Consider the following 22,854-nt stretch of genomic DNA (forward strand, 5'->3'; position numbering starts at 1 on the left):
AAGATAATCTGTCGGTAAAGAGGGAGGAAAGGGTTACATCTAAATGAAAGGAAAAATGCAAGTGAAACTGGTGGATGGCTCTGAGCACTATGGGACTCAACTGCTGAGGTCATTAGTCCCCTAGAACTTAGAACTAATTAAACCTAACTAACCTAAGGACATCACACACATCCATGCCCGAGGCAGGATTCGAACCTGCGACCGTAGCGGTCTCGCGGTTCCAGTGAAACTGGTCGAAATTAATTTTGAAAAGGGGTAAAGTTAATAAAGAAAGTAAATGTGCGGCCGTTACGTTAACAATTAACTAGCGGTAATTAGATATTTGAGATCTGGGGGAAATTACGGTCGCCAGTCCTATGGACAATTACTATAGTATCTGAAAAAGAAAGGTTATTACACATATAATTAGCACTAGAAGCGTGGCAACTGAACGTTGACACGTGTAGTGTGAAAACTGGAAGTTTGTCAGAAGTAATAAATTTCGCTACACTCTGGCTGAATTTAGCAAAAGAATTAATAAAACCGGAAAACTGAAAGTTAATTTAGTGACTGAAATTAATAGTGAGCTTCGTTTCTGAAGCAAATTCAGTAAAATACGGTTAGTCTTGGTCTACCTCAACAATCATTTCAAAAGCTACTTGAATCTACGCAGTTTAGAAATAAGAGATTTACCTTTGAACTTGAATTAAATGATTCTGAACAATTAACAATAGTAAAATTTAGAACGTACCAAGCTGAGCTGCAGTCACAGGTAAGCTAAAACATGGCAACAAAACTCGCACTCTTAATTTGTACTTGTGTAATCTAAATATTGTAGCCAGCTATAAATACCTTAACTGAACTTTGAAATTAAAGCAGTGAAATCGAATGATATTACTTTAATGCTGGCGTTTGAATTTCAACGACACTCGGGTTCATTCCAGAAAAGGAAGGGACCCTGATTGGTAATGCAATTGGGACAACGAGCAACAAAGGTCCATGCTACGTTGCTGTAATTTAGTTATGAAAATGGAACAGTTTGAAAAGCTGAGGTCTGCCATACAGTTCTAAAACTTTACGTGCTTCCAGTCTTCCTTGTTGGTTGATTGAAGGTTTGAAGCCGTCGATCGAGGAGGTGGCGACAGTCACTCATTGTCGGCCGTCGCAGTTGCAGAAGCTGGATGTTGGCGCGCCTCCTTCTCGACATGGTCACCAGGCGAAACGGGCTCTTGATGTGCGCCATCTAATGCTTCCCGTCGGCGACACCGTGTCAGAAACTATCATAGCAATTCGAGCGTAATTACATGCTGCCAAACCCCGAAAGCGCGGCAACTCGCGGGAGCGTCACACAACACACCTGCTCCACTGCACTACTCCAGCCAGACTCTCTCTGCTCTGCCCGCGCTCCACGCGGCAGAGTTAACACTACCCAAGATCCTAAACACTTTGGTTCGCCACACGACCTGTCGATGTAATCGTTCGATAGCATAGTTTTCCCTCGGCCAGACCCAGCATAAAAATACAAATAATATTCACAAAACAAACCAATTATACATCGACATATATATATATATATATATATATATATATATATATATATATATATATATATATATATATATACAAATAGTAAAACAATTACAATATATAAAGACACAGAAACGTCATATCTTCAGGTAACAAAATAAGGAAAAATCTATAGTACAATAGATGGAAATAGGAGGATATGCGCCGGCCGGTGTGGCCGTGCGGTTAAAAGCGCTTCAGTCTGGAACCGCGTGGCCGCTACGGTCGCAGGTTCGAATCCTGCCTCGGGCATGGATGTCTGTGATGTCCTTAGGTTAGTTAGGTTTAATTAGTTCTAAGTTCTAGGCGACTGATGACCTCAGAAGTTAAGTCACATAGTGCTGAGAGCCATTTTTTTAGGAGGATATGCATTTCCGGCGTTACAGACTCATTCAATCTTCCATACATTTTAGTTCATTAAAATTTTATATCGTCTGTAAGAATCGGTTCATACAACGTTTGCATATCTAGTACATTCGCTACGTGCCTCTGTGAGATTATGAGGCCATGTTTTACTTTGTTTACTTCAGTTTTGAATTAATTATGTAACGTGGAACTCAACCATTTTCTCTCATAGAAACTATTCTGTTCACTGACTTGATACCAGCGAGCATTGACATCACTTTGACTCATCAGCCATTACATGATCGCGTGTTGCATAACGAAATCTGATCTCTAAACAACGAGAAGACCAGTTTGAAATATCAACAGTTGTGGAAAGGATGTTCTATTCAGCGTAAAGATGATACGTGGGGTTGCAGACAGGCACGACGAAAAGACTGTTACACATTAAGCTTTCGGCCAAATCCTTCATCAGATGAAGGCTTTATCTGATGAAAGCTTTGCCCGAAAGCTTAATACGTAACAATCTTTCGCTGTGCCCACCTGCAGCTCAACGTATCGTCTTTACAGTCTGTAGCATCAATCCTTTCCATAATTACATATATGAAATGTCCGAAAGAACAGATACCATCTTCATATATATCGGGAAAAAAAAATGCTGGTACGGTAGCTCAGTGTGTTCGGTCAGAGAGCTGGTTGACCCATGCAATAAAAAACTGAGGGGAAGGATCAACAAACGAACTTGAACGTATGTCGTGTGACGTCCGCAACGACCAAACAACGAACAAAATGCAAAAAAAAAGAAGAAGAAGAGAAAGGATGGATAGATCGTCTGTCATGTAAGCAGGCGATCCACGGTTCGAGTCCCAGTCGGGTCACACATTTTCAACTGTCCCCGTTGACGTATATTAATGCCTGTATGCAGCTAAGGGTATTCATTTCACCGTGTTGATTTAATCGTAAATTCTTTTCATAATTGTTGAAATCTAATCTCTGATAACTGATATGTTAGCTAATTTTTGTGTAATTTGAAGAGTCACTTTGTAAGTGCATTTCGAACTGCAGGTAATTCAGTAGATGACATAGAATACGTGAGATACAAAGCGAGCAGACCAACAACAATGAGTGACTGACAGAGTGCTTTTCCTACCAGGGCTATACAGAAAGTAGGGATCGTTTTGGCATTAAAAAGAAACTAAGTACGAGAAATACATTTTATTATATACATATGAAAGAGCGACTGACGTACTACTTTTCCACGTAGTCACCAAACACATTGAAGCACGTATCAAAGAGGTGAACAAGCTTCGCATCGTCATCAAAGCGCTGCGATGCAAGCCAATTCTTCATCTTGGGAAACAAGTGGAAGACGCTTGGTTCAAGATCGGGGCTGTAGGGCGGATGGGGAAAAATTTCCCATTTGAATGGATGAAGGAGTTCTTTAGAGCGGTTTGCCATTTGAGTTCGGGAGTTGTGAAAAAACAATATTTTGAACGTCAGCTTTCCTCGGCGTTTGTTTTAAACTGCTCTTCTAAGGCAGTGCAAAGTTTGACTGTACCGGGCATAATTTATGGTTGCCCAACGCTCGAAAAAATCAATAAGAAGCACACCTTGCCTATCCCAAATTCCTTGCTTACAAGGTTTGTAAACATTTTCTTGAATGAGATTTTCACTCTGCAGCGGAGTGTGCGCTGATATGAAACTTCCTGGCAAATTAAAACTGTGTTCCGGACCGAGAGTCGAACTCGGGACCTTTGCCTTTCACGGGCAAGTGCTCTACCATCTTTTTTTGTGTGTGTTTCGCTGATCTCATTTTGTTCGTAATTGTTCGTTGGATATGTTCAGGGTGGACGTCCCATGACGCCTGTTAAAGGTCATCGTTGATCCGCTAGCTCAGTTTTTTATTAGAGAGGGCAACTAACCCTCTGACCGAAAACGCTGAGCTACCGTGCCGGCTAGGTAGATGAGCTTCTGCGAAGCTTGGAAGGTAGGAGACGAGGTACTGGCAGAACTGAAGCTGTGAGGACGGGTTGTGACTCTTGCCTGGATAGCTCAGATGGTAGAGCACTTGCCTAGAGCACTAGCCCGCGAAAGGCAAAGGTCCCGAGTTCGAGTCTCGGCCCGGCACACAGTTTTAATCTGACAGGAAGTTTCACCATTTTCTTGGTTTCTGGGGGGGGAGGGGGGGGGACCTTGTGTGCCCCCCTCGATGGACTGTAATTTTTTCTCGCAGTTGACGTGTTTCAACCTAGTCTCGTCACCGGTTACGATTCGATCCAGTAATTAATCACTATGTTTGTGGTAGGCCTCCAGAAATGTCAATGGTGCCCCCATTCGCTGTTCTTCATGGTGTTCTGTGAACATTCTGGGCACCCATCGTGCACAAAATTTGTAGTAGCCTAGCTTTTGAGTGACAATTTCAAACAAGGGAGTCCGTGAAACTTGTGGAAAAGAAAGAGAAAACTCCCCTATTGTGAAGCGACGGTTTTCACCAATCCTTTCATCAGCTTTAGCGACAAGATTGTCAGTCACATTGCTCGGGCGTCTCATTTTCTCTTCATAATGAACGTTGGTTAGGCCATTTTTAAACCGAATGCACCATTTCTGGACGGAACATTCACTCATTACATTGTTTCCATACACTCCGCACAGTTCACGATAAATTTCTATAGGTTTTAGGTTCTTTGCCAACAAAAACCGTATCACAGACCGCACCTTACAACTGGCGGGATTTTCGATTGCAGCGCACATTTCGAATTCGAATATCGAAAAAACCAGACACACAGAGACGTTCCCGCTGTCACGAATGGATGCCGACTGAGCTTCCGAGGCTGCACATACCACAATAAACGCGATCGGCGCGTGCCTAGCGGCGTCAGACGGAAACGTTCCCTGCTTTCTGAATAGCCCTCGTAATATGTACCTTAGTTGCACACTGAGAACGACCTTCTTCGACACGACACAAAATACAAACCAAACAGGTTTTTTTCTTTTTTTAAAAAAAAAAAAAAGTAAAACTCTAGAGGAGGGTTGTTTTACGTTAGGGTATAATGAAAAGTATTGCGTACACGTTATCAAACAGTATCTTTTAAATGTTGTTTACAGTACAGTACAGTACATTTATATGTATCACTGACGTCTTTGCCAGTTCCCTTACGTCCCACGCTACAGCTAACAAGTTCTTTTGTGAATACGATGCAGTGCTGCACAGACGACTGCTGTAGGTGCTATATAGAGTCAGTTTTGAGCTGATCAGAGCGAACTGGCCTACATGGAGAGGCCAGCGCTTCTAGAAGCTACTGCATCAGAGCACGAAGGGTTTGTGGTCCATGGCCGATCAGAGACATTCATTTGTTGGCCCAAACTTACAGCAAAAAGTAGTACAATGTGAACAATCCTGTTGGAGCGTATTGATGTCAGCCACTTGATTTAAAGGGTCTTCAAACAATACGAACCAAGTAGCTGCGTACCGTCAGTCTTGTCAAGTTCATCAACTGCAACGAATCGCTTTCGATTTCATCATTAAAGTGTGAACCTCCTTCTGCCGGAAAAAAAATATAAGACTGTGCGATTTGCAATATATAGTAAGCTTATCTGGAAACGTAACGTCCTTCCGACCTTTTGCACACTAGAAACAGGTGATCACCTTTTGATGATCGTACAAGCTACATGCCTTACGATAGTAAACTCGGAAAATCATTTAGGCTGAGCGAATACTTGAAAGGTGTACATTAACTAGCAAATGGTCGCATATCCAGTAGCTTAAACTGTATCTACCTGTTAGTTTTATAATGGCGTAGCGAAAAGTAACTTTTCTGCTACCTTGAAGTAACTACTGCAGCCAATACTAGCCTCCGTAGCCGAGGTCACCAATGCAAGCCTATGCGCAGGGGTGAGCTCGGAGGTAGGACTGTTCGAATCCTGTGAGTGGAAGAAGTTTTAAGTGCCAATATTTAGACGCCAAGGGAAGGAGGAATGGTAGCCTAAAGTTAATCCCGGTAGCCCCCTGCATATTACTCAAGAGGAGTGGGGGATATGCGGGCACCAAGTTTAGTCACTCGTTTCTATCAACATTGTACGTACGGTCGCAGGTTCAAATCCTGCCTCGGGCGTGTATGTGTGTGGTGTCCTTAGGTTAGTTAGGTTTAAGTAGTTCTAAGCTCTAGGGGACTGATGACCTCAGAAGTAGAGTCCCATATTGCTCAGAGCCATTGGACCATTTCAACATAGTACGAAAGAAACATGACGTCCCACTATGCATGCAACCAATACAGACATCTGTACTCAATAAATAATCTTGCGACAAACTTAAAGATACCTGAAAGAAAGTGGTCACTGTGCACCATGGAAGAAATGCCTTGCCGATTAGGCGGTTGCATAACACCATAACACCCTGTGGTCCCTCAGCCAAAACTGCCTTACGATTATTTCTCTTCTTTACTCCAGCTAACGGAAACTTGATAATGTTCTGTGATCGACCACTACGACATCAACAACAGGTGCTAGTGAGTAACTGCTGAATATCCATTGCACACATGAGACCCTGTTGGTTTTAAGGGCCTCCTAACCCCCAATTTGCATGTCACTCTCATTTTTTTATTTCTTTACAGATATAAACATTTGATAAGTTTGTAAAACGTTCCCAACTGAAACATATTTTCTTGTAAAGCCCTTTCGGTGTATGCTAGGCGACTGCGGTCACTGTACATAAAATAGTGTTAATAATTTTGGTTGCAGGAAAAATGGACAGCCAACAAATTGCAAAAAACGGTGGTTTTCCAATAACCTTGATCACGGTTTCGACGAATCTAAACCCATCTTCTTCCGAAGGACACACAGCTTCACATTAGCAATCCTTTCAGTAAAAGCTGTCTCCACATGACAATTATCGGCAACGGTCTGGATGCCCATATGTAAAAATTAAGACCCGTAGAAACATGGGCTTGTCACATCAGATCCTTGATTTTTACATATGGACATACAGAGCGTTGCCGATAAATGTCGTGTGGAGACAGCTTTTACTGAATGAACTGCTAATATGAAGTCTTCCCAGGTCTTCTATAACCATTGCTGTAGTGTAGCCATGTTCTAAACATTGAATGGTTTTGTTCCTTCTCAGATCTATCTTCTTGGGATTTTTAGGATTTCATTGTTCTAGAACTTTGTTATATATCTTAAAAAGGATTGGTGCCAGACGACACCGTTGTTTTATTCCATGGTGTATAGAAATATGGTTCAAATGGCTCTGAGCACTATAGGACTTAACATCTGAGGTCATCACCAACAACTTAGAACTACTTAAACATAACTAACCTAAGGACATCACAACATCCATGCGCGAGGCAGGATTCGAACTTGCGACCGCGGTTCCAGACTGAAGCGCCTAGAACCGCTCGGCCATAACGGGCGGCCGTGTATAGAAACAAGCTTTCCTTTATACTAGTTATACTGATATCGTACAGTGGTTTAAAGGCAGTCAACAAATGTAGGCGTACATTCTGGTCACTGAGTATTGTTCATACTTACATCCTACCTACCTTATCACAAGCCTTTTATTAGTCTGGAGAAAACAGAAATAGAGGTTTGTTGGACCCTCTTCTGTTTTCTATCGGTTTTGATGTCAATAATAGACATTCCTGCAAGTTAAAACGAAAACCACAAATATACAGCTACATACCTAAATATACAGAATGAGTCAAGGGGAAAGGTGCGTGCTTTGAGGGGTGATATTATTAGTGGTGCTGAACAAAATACATCGTATCGACATAGTCCTGTTTTTAAAAGTTTCCGAGGAAGCTGATGGAAATAATGTGAAACGGGACAAGTCCAGATGATAGTAAATGGAACATTGTGACCTAATACTTCGTTTAATTGCGTACATTTACTCACAAAATATATTCAAAAAGTCCACCGTCAACTGCAATGCATTTTGCAGCTCTTGTAGACAGCTGATCTATTACTGACCTGAGCACATTCGTAGGGTCCTTTACATGAGCATACGCTTGTAAAGTGCGAGCAACAGTATTGACATGGCCAGTAAAGACGACACTACGTACACCATGTAGCCTAATGTCCCTTTTTTTCTGGCGTGTGAGTGCTAGTGAAGAAGAACGTGCGACTGACGCTCACGACTTTAAAACAGACGTATTTCGGATACGGTTAAGAAAAGGACATTTGTTCATTTGAAGTTTTTTTGTTGAGAATTCTATACAATCACCTCTCAGAGCACGTACCTTTCCTCCTAACTGTATATTTTCATGAAATATGATGTTCTCATTACATAAGCATACAGTCACATAACAATCAAGCGTTTCGTGGCAGTTCTTATCGACAAAAGTATAAATAACTTGTTAGCACAGCTCATACTTCTTTGCAGACTGTCAAGCCGTAATTCTAACATGACGTCAAAAGACCTGAGGACGTATGACACTGAGAAAAAGGACAGGTAACACTGCCGGTAAAAATGCCGAGTCGTCAGAAGTTATGAAAAAAAGAACTAAAAGAGCAGAGAAACAGGTGGACTCCCCGCACAGAAAAAGAGAAAGGGGAAAAAAATCTGCGTCGCTTAGTCAGGCAACTGGCGCGCCAGCCACGGAGACCGCGGCCCGTCCCCGTCCGATAATTATGCAAATGTCGGCACACCTCGCCGCGGCGTGGAGGCTCACGTCAGTGTCGGAATGGCCACCGAGGAATATAGCGGGCGGGCGCGCCCTCCCGCGCTATCGCGCGCCGCGAGGGAATGGCTGACGATCCCGGCTCCGCGCTGGAACTTCCGCTACGGGCTGAGATAACCCTCTGCAGGGACTTCTGGGCCGGAGAGGACGCCCCACTTCGTGACAGTGAATAGTAGGGGTGAATGGTGGTCTTGGAAAAGTATAGTTTACGAATTACGGCATAAAGAGGCCGTCAACTCGAAAACTGGCTGAAACATCACCTAAATACGCATGGTTGTACTGGGGGTGGTATGCCCTCTGCCCTCCTCTGAACTCCGACACTTCTTAGCTAGACATACAAGGGACTTACCAATGTACATACACCAAAAAAGTTTTGCATTAGCGTGGTTCCGATAACTCCGGAACCTGTACAGGAAACTGGAATAGAGATCAACATAAACATCATTTCTGCCCTTTTTATTCCTCATGAAAACCACACATTGCATGTTGTACCAGCGTACAGCGAGACCTTCGGAGGTGGTGGTCCAGATTTCTGTACACACCGGTACATCTAATACATAGTAGCACGTCCTCTTGCCTTGATGCACGCCTGTATTCGTCGTGGCATACTACCCAGAAGTTCATCAAGGCACTGTTGATCCAGATTGTCCCATTCCTCAACGGCGATTCGATATAGATCCCGCAGAGTGATTGGTGGGTCGCGTCGTCCGTAACCAGCCCTTTTCAGTCTGTCCCAGGTTTGCAAACGATAGGGTTCATGTCTGGAAAACATGCTGGCCACTCTAGTCGAGCGATGTCATTATCCTGAAGGAAGTCATTCACGAGATGTGCACGATGGGGACACGATACCGATACCGATACCGATACCGATACCGACACCGATACCGATATGATTGCACTATCGGTCGGAGGATGGCATTCACGTATCATACGCCTTCCATGACCACCAGCGGCGTACGGCGGCCCCACGTAATGCCACCACAAAACAGCAGGGAACCTCCACCTTGCTGCACTCGCTGGATAGCGTTTGTAAGGCTTTCGTGGTTACAATACTGAAGGCCGAAAGACCCCTTAGCGCGTACATTGTGGGTGGGTGGTTGCACTCTGGCGCAATGGACTGACTGAGATGCCTCCAAATACCTTTCCGACCATTGTCTGGTTGAAGGCATATGCGACAGTCTTTGGTGAAGAGAACGTGATGCCAATCCTGAGCGGTCCACTCGGCATGTTGTTGAGCCCATCTGTAGCGCGCTGCAAGGTGTCGTGGTTGCAAAGATGGATCTCCCCATGGACGTCGGGAGTGACGTTGCGCATCATGCAGCCTATTGCGCAGTTTGACTCGTAATACGACGTCCAGTGGCTGCACGATAAGCATTATTCAACATGGTGGCGTTGCTGTCAGGGTTCCTTCGAGCCATAATCCGTAGGTAGCGGTCATCCACTGCAGCAGTAGCCCTTGGGCGGTTCTAGGCGCTACAGTCTGGAACCATGCGACCGCTACGGTTTCAGGTTCGAATCCTGTCTCGGGCATGGATGTGTGTGATGTCCTTAGGTTAGTTAGGTTTAAGTAGTTCTAAGTTCTAGGAGACTGATGACCTGAGAATATACGTCCCATAGTGCTCAGAGCCATTTGAACCATTTTAACCCTTGCGCGGCCTGAGGGAGGGCCACCCGCTGTGGTCGAGTGGTTCTAGGCGCTTCAGTCCGGAACCACGCGGCTGCTACGGACGCAGGTTGAATTCTGCCTCGGGCGTGAATGTGTGTGATGTCCTTACGTTAGTTAGGTTTACGTAGTTCTAAGTCTAGGGGACTGATGACCTCAGATGTTAAGTCCCATAGTGCTTCGAGCCATTTGAACCATTTTTTAACCTGATGGAGGCATGTCATCGACACCTCCTGACCCTCTGTATCTCCTCAGAGTAACATCGCTTTGGTTCACTCCAAGACGCCTGGACACATCCCTTTTTGAGAGTCCTTCCCGGCACAAAGTAACAATGCGAACACGATCGAACTGAGGTATTGACCGTCAAGGCATGGTTGAACTACAGACAACACGAGCCGTGTATCTCCTTCCCGTTGAAATGACCCTAAATGATCGGCTGCCGGACCCCCTCCGTCTAATACACGCCGCTCATGTGTGGTTGTTTACATCTTTTGGCGTGTTTAGTGACGTCTCAGAACAGTCAAAGGGACTGTGTCTGTGATACAATACCCACAGTCAGCGTCTATCTTCAGGAGTTCTGGGAACTGGGGTGATGCAAAACTTTTTTTGATGTGTGTATATACCCGGTGGGTGATGCAAGCTACTAATGAATGGATGTGCCCAGCCAGCAAGTGATCAATAGAGCTTTTTTTAGTTTCCTGAATAAATGCAGCAACATCTTCTTAGAAGGTATGAGCCGTACCATGAATGCTAGCCGTTCTCACTGATGTCGCACAAGTCTGTCATGAGAGAGTATCACTGTCATAGCCGGAAACTGTACTTGTGTGAATCTATTCAATAATGGCAGAAGCTGAGGAAATGAAATAAAACTTGTGCCACAGTCACGACTTGAACCCAGTTCTACTGTTTAGTGGGCATATGTGCCTTACCATTACACCATCGTAGTAGTATAGGTTCCGTGGTTGACCGATTCCGGGAAGGGGACCAAACAGCGACGTCATCAGTCCCATCGGATTAGGGAAGGATGGGGAAGGAAGTGGGCTGTTCCTTGTCACAGGAACCATCCCGGCATTTACTTGCAGACATTTAGGGAAATCAGAGGAGATCTAAATCAGGATGGCCGGACACGGGTTTGACGCATTGTCCTCCCGACTACGAGTCCAGCGAGCTAACCACTTTCCCTTTGTCAATTCGTCAGTATTGGTGAGGTTCTCCAGTATTGGAATAGCACTCCAGTTTTGTACTTAATGGGAAATCCTGCCTGTATTTCAGGCGTAGGAGATCTATTGATCTCAAGTTATTAAATTTTCATTGAGACATATGTGTTTCAAATTGAAGCCGGGTTACTGTTTCAGTACCAGAAAGCCTCGGCAATACTGATGTCTTAAGAAAGGGAAACAAAGCAGAAGATGTGAAATGAAGTCTGTGGTAACGAAGGCATTGGACTAGGGTAGTGTATGCACCTGTGTCAGCTACACTGCTACGGTGGTGTAAGGGTTAACATATCTGCCCAGTAAGCAGGGCACATTGCTTCAAGTCCTGGCTGTGACACAAATCATAATTTATTTTTTCAGCTTCTGTCATTATTGAAGATAAAGTTGAAACTCATATGTCTCAAGGAAAATGTAATTCCAAAAGATCAATACATGTATGTAGTCCATGACTGGGGCACTCAAGATGATTCGACAACGTGGACACCACATGTGAGGCCGTGATCTCTGAAAATGTGGTACACAGTGTGGCTGGCGTGAATCCCAGAATTCACTGCATGCTCAGCGATGGGACTCTGGTCGAAGAACCTGTAGCCGGCTGCTGTGGCCGAGCGCTTATAGATGCTTCAGTCCGGAACCACGCTACTGCTACGGTCGCAGGTTCGAATCCTGCCTCGGGCATGGATGTGTGTGATGTCCTTAGGTTAGTTAGGTTTAAGTAGTTCTAAGTTCTAGGGAACTCATGACCTCAGATATTAAGTCACACAGTGCTTAGAGCCATTTGAACCATTTTGAAGAACCTGTTGGCGCGGTCGGAATTGAACCCAAAGCACCATGAACTGTGAACTCACGTTATAGAATCCCCAGAGTTGTAGCTGCTCAGACTGCTATAAAGCTGTCCAGCAAAATGATACCTTTAAATGGGGGTAGTGGCACAAGACTCACAGAGGAGAGACAGTGCTGAGAATAGCAACGGTGGAGGATGATGGGCATAGCCCCGCCTGGAACTGTGCTGGCTACTGGAGATGTGATCTCCTGTGGTTGAGTTGCCGTTGTACTGCAATGTTGACAACTCGCAGTACACTACTGTGTGGCTGGTGGATGGGCCATAACCGAAATCCTAGGTTACAGCATTTACAGTTTACGCTACAACGGTAAAGCTATATAGGGTTCTTGATTCACTTTATAGGAAGTACCAAAAATTAGCTATATGTGGTGACTTCAATATTAAATTTATATATAATTGTGCTAGAAAAAATTATTTGGTAGATCTCCTAAATTCATACGGTCTGATGCAGGCTCTGTTTTTTCCAACTAGGGTGCAGGGATAATATTTGTATTCATTCTTCATTACTAGATGGGCATTCTGTTAGTAAAAAAGTGAATGGCCTTTCAGACCATAATGCTCCAATTTTAACACTAAAGGGCTTTTGTACTCAAAAAAATGTCACACGTAATTACAAACTACTAGGTCTACAACTTTGCTTGCGCCGTTTTTTCTCGAAGATCGGAGCTTTACTGTGAAAAAGATTATGATTCATAGTACTGCCCATCGCTGGCCACTACATTCTCCCATCTTTCGGATAGCATACGAATCCCGTGGCGGAAGAACTGGGCGTTTTTTGTGGGGATCCATGAATTGATTCAATTTTGCACTTGTTCATATGATCGGAAGTGCTGGTCAGCGACACTGTATGCCACTGATCTAAAAAGGTGATAATCAGAGAGCAACGTATGGAGAATACGGCGGCAGGGATAGGATTCCTCATTTCAACGTTTCCGTGTATATTATGACGGATTTTGCGACATGGGGTCGAGCACTGACCTGCTGCTAAATTACCTTTACGTGTTTTCTCTGTATTGTGGCCATTTGTGTTTCACTGCTGGGCTAGAACGCATCAATTGCTTTCGATAATGATGTCCTGTGACTGTCTTCGTCTGTTTCAGTAGCTACGAAAACGTTCCGTCTTCCACCACCATGCCGGTCTTCGACATCTAAATCACCGTTCTTAAGGCGTTTAAAACGTTTTAAGCACGTTCTTCCACTAATAGTTCACTCAGCATTGGTCGTATACAGCGTTTTAAGAGCCACAGCCGCAGATTTCTTCGTGTTTAAGCAGAAAATTAAAACTTCCCGCAAATGGCGAGAAATGAGTGCGTAAGTTGACGTACTTAATCGAGAATAACGTTATGAAGCAATCACAAATCGACTAATATTTTTATGGCATTATGTTTACAGATGCCTAAGATTATTGTATTACACCTATGACCAACCACACGAACTCGACTTTCAGCTACTGCCGTCTATTGCAAAACGACGACAGCAATGTTGTTGGCCTAATATGTAAGAAAGCTAATTCAACGCCAATAGAGTTTCTTAAACCTCATTAAGGAGCACGAGTGGCAGGATGTTTATAGTGCCGATAACATAGATGACTAATATAATGTTTTCCTTAACACATTTCTCATGCTCTTTGAGTGTTGCTTTCCATTAGAACATGGGTTCCCAAACTGGGGAGCGCACCCCCTGGGAGGGCGTGATGATGTTGCAAGGGGGGCGCGGGTGGAGTTAGCGGTGTAAACCTAATATTTCTTTTAAATACAGATATTTTAATAATAATGAGTGTGCAGGTATTAATGATAGATTATGGTGCTAAATGCAATCGTTTGGCGTCCCATTTCCCGCAATCCTGTCTCAATAACCTATCCTAGAACATACAGCTTTTGAAGATCACGTTTAGAATGTCACACACAAAAACTCTCAAAATTACGAAGGCGATATGCATTAATTCTAATATATCAGATTTGTAAATAACTTACTCTTGACAATTGGAAAACAGAAAAGTCAGGTATTAACTATTCTGTACATTTGTACACATGAACTGAACGTAATCATGTTATAACTTTTAGTCGTAGTAGGCTATGTTCATCAGTGTAATAATCACTTATACTGCGTAACTGCAAAAATGCCGTTTTATTACCCTGTCATCCCACGGATCCCCATGTGATGCGATTACAGTGACTTTAATAGACTGTATACGCTTCAAATGAACTGGCGGGTTCGTAATTTGGACGCCAGGGTTATGCCCTTTGTCACCAGAAAAATGTGCACGACGTGAATGCGAAACGAGTACAAGTGTTCGTTCTGAGCGGAGTACTTCACGCTGTATTGTCGTGACCGCTAACAATGAAACATAACCCAGCTAGGTAGACAATGAAGTCCATCATTAGTGAGGCTTTTTTTTTCTTTACTACAGCTCTTTCATTCGGATTACTTATCTGACAAAACAGTTATTTTTCTTCTGCTGCGACAATGACGTCTTTTGGCACGAGTACAGACATAACTGCTTGGCACTGTGCTCAGTTTCCAGCGATGTATGAGGTGTATCCATGACCCTACTTAATTACTGTGAAATTTGACAACTAATTCCTTGATATTATCTCAAAACTTATAACGTTTCATTTATAAGTAACAAAAGATAGGGGGCACGAAAACGATTTTTGCATTAAACCCCAGGCTGCACTGCTCAGAACAGCACCGCAGAACAGGTAGCAAATTCTTAGGGTGCCTGTGGGATGTTCCCACCCAAACCCGGCAAAAGCCCGTTTCTCCCAGCAAGAGCCCTGCTCGGCCACCAGGTCGCAGACAGGCAGTGCACTGACTACCTGCTCTGCGGCTGGGCTTACCCGTTCTTCACCCCACTCCTCACAGGCAGTCATCTGAGGTGCCGACAGACGACAGTAGCTTTCCTTTATTTCAGCTGGTTGCTTGCAGTTGTTGACACATCTGATGTATTGGATTTTGCTGAAATCGCGTTGAATCTTTCACAGTTGTGCCTCAGTAAAATCAGTGTTACTACGAAATTATACTGTTAACTTCTTGTTTTCTTTTTACTTCACCATGAGTGTCGTGAAAAAACGTAAATATAATGATGATTATATCAAATACGGTTTTGCTTCTATACAAAAAAATAGTGTTGACCAGCCGCAAAGTGTTATTTGCTATGAGGTATTTGGCAATGATTCCGTGAGACCACCTCGTCTGGAACGCCATTTGTGGGCAAAGCATGATGCATTGAAAGAGAAGCTGAAGGAATTTTTTGCTGAAAAATGTGATAATTTGAAACGAATGAAGTTGGACACTGCTGGATCCTTCACTCATACATCAGAAAAGGTACTGGAAGCCTCGTTTGAGTTATTACTACTTATTTCAAGGACCAAGAAAAGTCATGTTATCGGAGAGACACTAGTCAAACCCTGTTTGTTGAAAGCTGCTGATATTGTTCTTGGGTCAGAAAGCAAACAAAAACTTTCACAAATACCGCTTTCTGACAATACTGTGAAACGTCGGATTGATGATATGCCCGAAGACATACAAAATCAATTAGTTACGGTCATCAAACAATCGCAGTTTTTCGCAATACAGTTAGACGAGAGTACCAATGTTGCGAATTGTTTCGAATTGTTGCCAACTGCTAGCTTTCGTTCGTTATATAGAAGATTAAGCAATTAAAGAAGAGTTACTGTTTTCTACAGAGTTAAAGTCAACTTCAAAAGCAATTCATATAACGGCAGCCGTCTCTGAATTCTTTTGTAAAAATGAGCTACCATGGCAGAAACTGATAGGCGTATGCACAGACGGCGCCCCATCAGTGCTTGGATGTCGCTCAGGATTCGTGCAGATGGTCAGAGAAAAAAAAACCAGTGTTACTGCTATCCACTGTGTAATACACCGTCAAGCAGTGGCAGCTAAGGCACTTCCAAAGGAACTCAATGATGTCTTGAAACTGTGCATCAAAATCGTGAATCATATTAAAAAAGAGTGCGTTAAATTCCGGGTTATTTACGGCTCTTTGTGAAGACTTGAGAGCAGAGTATAAAACAGTTATTTCATACAGAAGTACGCTGGCTCTCAAAAGGAAATATGCTAGGAAGATTATTTGAACTTCCAGACGAAGTGATGCAGTTTTTGGAAAATAACAAACAAACTGAATTGTATATGGAATTTAGAAAGCCCGGTGTTCATGTTGCATTGGCTTATCTGTCAGATATTTTCGAATCTTTAAACACATTGAATTTGAAATAACAAGGTGGAGAGTCAAACATAATTTTTCATCAGGCGTTTACTGATAAGTTGCAACTATGGAAACGTAAAATTTTAGCCTGCAATTATTCCTGCTTTCTCAGATTGTTTGGAATCCTGGGAGAAGCCCGATTTCAAAACGATTTTAAGGATACTGATACTAATAGTAAAACATCGAACCATTTGCAGCACCTCATTGATGAATTCGAACGATACTTCCCTAAAAGTCGTGATGATAAAATTTATTATACGCTAGCGACGGATCCATCTCACGTTGACGTGGATGTGTTGCCAGACGGACTACAAGAGGAAGTCTTAGAAATTAAAAATGATTCTGCAGCGAAGTATGACTTTGAGAAGATGGATAAGCCTTTATTTTGGGTGAAATATCTCACGGTGTATCCCAGCACAGCAGAACAAGCACTGAAACTGTATTTACCATTTTCAAGCACTTATTTGTGCGAAAGAGCATTTTCAGCGGTAGTGGCGATAAAAAATAAGCTGAGAAGCAAACTCAGCATTGCCAATGATTTACGTTGCGCAGTTTCTACTATTCAGCCAAGAATTCAAAATCTTGTAAAAAATATGCAAGCTCATTCTTCATATTGATTTATTTGTTTCATTTCTTGCCATATGTGTGTGGAAATAATATTTGTATAATAAATACGTCACATTATAAGAGAACATGTTATTTTCCTCCTAACTATCCTTACATGTAGGTAATACTGTAAAATTACAAAAAACTATTTCGAAGAAACAATATAAAATAATCACAGTGTATCTGATTTAAATATAAATACTGCGTGTGATCCTTATGGATTCTGATGTTACGTGTGGTATGTTATATCAACTAATAATAGTATTTCTTCTGGATGGACACGCAGCAAAAGTTTATCCTAGATATAGCAAGCGAAGAGTAGTCCTAAAATTGTATACTGGTGAAGAAATGGTGTGCAGCAAGGGAATGTAATCAAGGTAAGGAAGTTGTTTTATTCATATTTTTTAAAATTCTGTGTAGTCTGCAAAATTATTTCGTAAAACTTATTTTTTAATTTTTTCTGGTTCTCGGAACTGGGCCTTTGTCAAAGTTCGGTAACTGTCGTCGTTGACATAAATGCCAACCTATGCGCAATGACAATGGGGAGCGCTATAGGCGTACAAATCAGTGATGTCCGTTAACACTGTGACTGAGTGACTATTTTTGATAATGAGTGAAAGTAATAAGCTACACTCAACTTAAAATAATGGCCCGCATCCACTAATCTGCAAAGGTCGCAACCATTTTTCCTTGTTTACCAAGGACTTTCTTTGCTTTAGGAGTGGCTTATAATCACTAGACTAGACTGATAACGTAATAACTGCGACTCGATACATTAACAGCCCACCATGTTACATGACGTCACCATCACAAACTTTTCGATAGTTTCTTGATAATTAATAAAAATCTCTATATTTTTTAGGGGGGGGGGGGGGGCACGGAAGACTTTTTTTCGGCAGAAGGGGGGCGTGACAAACAAAAGTTTGGGAACCTCTGCATTAGAAAGTTCTAAATGGGGTACTAGCAGTAAAAGGCAGCCTGTTGGCTGACTAGTGGGATAAGGATATCATGTATAACAAAGCTGACTTGTGGGATAAGGATATCATATAGAACAAAGCGGAAATTATATCAAAATGTTGGAAGTAATCATAATCAAGCTACAGTAGCCCATAACAGACAGTATTGTAAGGTGCTTAAAAATGTTAATGTGGTACGCCAATAGAATAGCTAATTCACTGGATAAAAATAAAACCATATGGTCAGTTGTGAAGAAAGTCTCTGGTCAGAGGCACAAGGCGGTGATATAAAGTAAGTTCGTAGTAAAACATATTTATGTTACCGGTAAGGCACGTATGTATACAGTTTTTAACAATATTTTCTGAGCATTATTGGTGAATTAAATAAAAAATAAGTTTCTACTGGGAATCATATAACTCTCTTGGAAAATGCCTTTCCGAGACTGATGTCTGAATTACTCCTCTGTGACACTGACAAGGGGGAGATTGACTCAATAATTAAATCACTGAAGACTAAGGACTCTCATGGATATGGTGAAGTACCTAGCAGAATATTAAAGTACTGTGATGCACATATTAGCCCTGTACTTAGCCATATTTGTAATTTTTCCTTTAAGAATGATCAGTTTCCTAAACGATTGCTCAGTAGTAAAGCCACTTTATAAAAATGAAGAAAGGGATAAGTTATACAATTTTAATTTCTATGCTATCACTGTTTGCTAAAGTTATTGAAAAGGCTGTGTATGTAAGGATAACTGATCATTTTATATTCATTCTTATTTGCTATCAAACATACATTTCGGCTTTCGAAGTTCGTTTAACAACTGAAAATGCTACATTCTCTTGTCCCTGTGAGGTAGTGGATGGATTAAACAAAAGGTTTCGTACGTCACGGATTTTGTTTTTATTTAACTCAGGCGTTTGATTGTGTTGATCACAAAACACTGCTCCAAAAATTGGACCATTATGGAATACGAGGAGCAGCTCACAAATGGTTCACCTCTTACTTTAACAACAGACAGCAAAATGTCATCATTCAAAGTGTTGAGAATAGCTGTGATGCGGAGTCGGCTTGGGGTGTGGTCAAATAGAGGGTGCCCCAGGGATCAGTGTTGGGGCTACTCCTGTTCCTTATTTATATAAATGATATGCCCTCTACTATTACGGGTGATTCTAAAATATTTCTGTCCGCTGATGACACTACCTTGGCAGTAAAGGATGTTGTGTGCGAGATTGGCTCTGTTTCAAATACAGCGGTTTATGACATAAGTTCATGGCTTCTAGAAAATAAACTAACGCTAAATCATAGTAAGACTCAGTTTTTACAGTTTCTAACGCACAGTTCAACAAAACCCGGCATTTTAATTTCACAGAATGGACATATGATTAGTGAAACTGTACAGTTCAAGTTTCCAGGTGTTCAGACAAATGTGAAACTGTCTTCTTGAAAGACTTAATGCTGCCATTTTTACTATTCGGACTGTATATGAGGTAAGCGATCGTTCGTACGAAAAATTAGCATACATCGCTCAAAAAAAAAAAATGGAAATTTGTGTATAAGGTTATAAAACTACCCCCCACTACTGTTATACTATGTCCTCAAAGTTGAAGGCAGTTCGTATAATGAAAGTATTTTAATTAAAGCAATTACCGTGTAAAGAAGCAGAGCAGTGTTACCGTCTGAAAGGAATTTTGTTGTTTTGACCGTGATGTACCTTAACAGAGGTAGCTTATCGAAAGTGAAAGTCAGAATTACGTAAATATTAAACAATAACAAACATTATTTTGCCCATCCACACCATCCAAACGATAAAAAAAAACGGTCGCCAGCCTAATTAGGCATGAGAATGATTAACATTCTTGCTCAAGAAAATAGATATGAGTGACTTTAATGGACAGACACGGCCTATACTTAATCACATGAGAGTGCAATGAATTGCCAATAGCAGATGTTGACGTTAAAGAAAGTGCTAACAGTTATAGAAGAACAAAGGTATTTGCATAAGTACAACAGATAATGACATGCACTTTTGCCTTCAAGGCTTGGTCAAACTGAATGGCTTCAATAATATTACCATTAAAGTCCACTTTAGGATTATACAATCAAGCATTGATTTAGTCTCACTTTTCAAATCCATTCCTATCTGACATGAAATGTGAATATGGTTCACTGCAAAATTATGTATTGTGCATATATTAAGTCTCTCTGTCCTAAATACTTTTCTACTTAGCACGAAAGTTAAATGGAATTCACTAGCAAACACTTTCTCACTGACGTTTGAATAAAAAAATGTTACTGTTTTCATAGGTAGTGGTCTTTCTGTTAATTGTTATCTAGCGCGAGCACAATAGACAAACCGTGGGTCCTATTACATTATTAATATAAACTTTCAATACACAAGAGGAATAAGCACAGCAAGCAAGAGTATATAACTTCCCACATTTACAGTTCTCAACCTTTACTGCAGTGAGACACAAAGTTGACAAATTTATAAGATACTGACTCACCTTTTGCAATTTACAACAGGCAGCACTACGATCATTTACTATGCAAAACTTTATAAGCCTCAGTTTTAAGAACTTTTAATTTTGAAGTTGACAGCAAACGGTTTTAATACCTGTTTGTGCTACTTTATTATTTTAAATTCTGTTTTTCACTTTAGGTTTTTTAGCAAGCCCACAAACTTTTAATAAGCAGTTTTAATTCAAAATTACTTTCAGCAAACATTCCTTACTTTGACACACTCTTTTGCCACATTAACTTTAACTTTCCTTTTAATATGTTCAAGAGGCATTAATTAGTGAAACACTGGGCTTTAATATTCTTTCAGTAAGGACACTCGGTAAGCATTTTAGCATGGGAAGGACCCTAAGTGAATATGCGACTGGGGCTAAATCAAAGTAAGTTTACATAGATAGTCTTTTTGTTCACCTTATTACTGAAAACAAATAAATAATTCACATGAGCTGATCCGTCACTGTACACTTCTACAATTCCTTGGTTCCGTTCCGTTAGAGTGATTGCACAACGTGGTGGCGAGTGCATGTTGGTGGGTGGATTTGCAGGCGGAAATGCTGGACTTTGTCATTTCATGGTGGCGATGATACATACCTGTTCCAGAAAAGTTCCAGCTATTTATGCATACATCCGAGGCTTTGGCACATTGGAAAACGGCACGATAATCCTCTCTCGGCAACAGCACAGAACACAACTTTTACATGAGCTGTTGGCAGGTAGGTAGCTCGTCCCTGACTGACTCTTCCGTACACCTTTCTATACATGCCAACCACATTTAGCGTGCGTTACAAACATCGGTTTCGGAGGGGAACCACACCATGTTTTATATCATACAATAGTTAAAATCCCTTAGTGAGGGTGAGTAATTTACATATCAGCAAACAGTCACTTTAAATAAAATAGACTAGTTACACATATTGGTATTTCTACAAAAAATTATTCACACAGAAATCACAGTTATATACAGTACGTTTTGCCCCCTCCAAATGAGGCAAAGAATTTAAATAACAGAGACACTACATTATATAGGAATAAACCATGACATCAAAGTTTTTACAAAGGAAAAAGCGAACAGTCTTGTGGTATCAATACAGTGAAACAATATTTACAGTATCTTAATGACAGAAGGAAGAACAGACAGAAAAGAAAAATTTATGTCAGTAGAGCTATGGAGCTCTGGTGTTTCAAGTTCTTAAGGGACCAAACTGCTGAGGTCATCGGTCCCTAAGCTTACACACTATTTAATCTAACTCACACTAACTTACGCTAAGGACGACATATACACACACACCCATGCTCGAGGGAGGTCTCGAACCTCCGACAAGGAAATCCGCGCAGACCGTGACAAGACGCCTCACACCACGCGGCTACCCCGCGCGGCCTACTACGCTCATTTTCATTCGCCTATGTTGTATGGTATTTTATTTTAAGGTAACTCTTCCCATTCTAAACGGATATTTTTGGCTCAGAAATGGGCAGTTCGGGCGGTAAGTGGTGTAAGTTCGCGAACCTCTTGTCGACCCCTGTTCACTAGTCTTCGTATTTTGACATTAGCTTCTCAGTATATATATTCCCTACTGTCGTTTCTTGTTGACTATAACATCTTATTCCCAAGAATTAGCATCTTTCGCTCAGTTAATACTCGGCAGAAATTCAATCTGCATCTGGATCGAACTTCGTTGACTCTTGTGCAGAAAGGTCTGCGGTATACTGCTGCATCCATTTTCAGTAACCTCCCACAAGAACTCAAAAGTATTAGCAGTAACCAACGCGCTTTCATATCGAAACTGAAGAGTTTCCTCATACATCACTCCTATTCTGTTGAGCAGTTCCTTGAAAAATTGAGCTGATTCTTATGTTACATTGTTGATTGCGTTTACTTAAACTTATAGTTTCTATTTTGGGGTTCATAAACATTTTGTCTGTTATTACTTTTATGTTTTAATTTCATGTACTGACACGTTCCATGACATTGGAGATTTGCTCCTCAATTTGGCCCTACGGAAGTAGACGTGTAAATAAATAAAGAAATAAATCGTAAACACGTGTACACATGTAAATAACTGAGTACCACCATAACCTACAAAAAGGAAGAAATGCTCTGCCGTCACAGATGTACCAGTTTGAACCACAGGCTGCCATGTCATCCTCAGACAGAGATGTCTTTTCGATGTGGTATGGTGTCTTGTCGGGACAGCACAATGTTATCTTAGCTACTTCTCATTCAAACGGCTCCTCAGATGGCTTAACAAGGCTGAACTGCC

This window comes from Schistocerca serialis, chromosome 8, assembly GCF_023864345.2.
Source record: "Schistocerca serialis cubense isolate TAMUIC-IGC-003099 chromosome 8, iqSchSeri2.2, whole genome shotgun sequence".
NCBI classification, from domain to species: Eukaryota; Metazoa; Arthropoda; class Insecta; order Orthoptera; family Acrididae; genus Schistocerca; species Schistocerca serialis.